Source organism: Triticum dicoccoides, chromosome 2B (genome assembly GCF_002162155.2).
Source record: "Triticum dicoccoides isolate Atlit2015 ecotype Zavitan chromosome 2B, WEW_v2.0, whole genome shotgun sequence".
Classification (NCBI taxonomy): domain Eukaryota; kingdom Viridiplantae; phylum Streptophyta; class Magnoliopsida; order Poales; family Poaceae; genus Triticum; species Triticum dicoccoides.
Genome location: NC_041383.1, coordinates 382,113,495 through 382,114,291, shown reverse-complemented (window position 1 = coordinate 382,114,291; position 797 = coordinate 382,113,495). Strand labels below are relative to the sequence as shown.

At 40.0% G+C, this 797-nt stretch overlaps 1 pseudogene; it reads left to right on the top strand.

The window, feature by feature from the left end:
• The first annotated feature begins 350 nt into the window (after positions 1-350).
• Positions 351-435, top strand: LOC119266187 (annotated as a pseudogene).
• The last annotated feature ends 362 nt before the right edge of the window (positions 436-797 follow it).

Genomic DNA, 797 nt, shown 5'->3' with positions numbered 1-797 from the left:
TGCGAGAAGAAACGAGTAGGAGTACTGTAGGGGCCCTATCCCTGACGGTTTCTGGGTCGTGTGGGAAGGACCCCCCCTATCACCCACACTCACTTAGCGACGGTTCCAAATGTCATCATAGAAAGGGGTTAAAAACCGTTTGTTTAGCACCGATGCGCACCAGTGTGAGAAGAGGATGTGAAACATTTAGACTATTGTGGCCTTTGCGGTCTTTGATGATCTAAAATTGAGCTATTAAAAGTTGATGCCTTGCATGCCATCAAGGTGTTTTTGTTCCTCATCTAGAGATGCAACTCTGTGTTGTGGCGTGATATAATGTAGAGGAGTTGGATCTGAATCATTTGTCAGCTGAGCATATGATGTTACATAGAGATGCTACTGAGAGTTTACGTCGTTGAAGTATCTTAAACCGAACTTTTTTAAAACTGATGCTTGGTTGATGTAGTTCCAGTATATTAGTTGGTTGAGAGTCTACTGTTGTTGGTGTTGTGTAGTCATTTCTTTTATTTCATTGAAGAATGAAAAAGATGAGCATTTCTCCAGCCAATGTCTGAAGTAGTTGTTGTTGTGTAGTCGGCTGGACCTATGCATTTCATTAGAAGTTAGATATAGCTTGGACTATACTTCTGAATAGAATGAAACATTTCTCTTTCGTTTATCTGTCTTCAATTCTTCTGACCGAATGGCTCTCTTTAACACATGTACGTTAGTGTGGTGATGGTTAAACAACTACAGTAGATCGGTGTTTTTTGCATTTCTCAACCATGGATATTTTGCCAAAAATAAACCCTTAGATT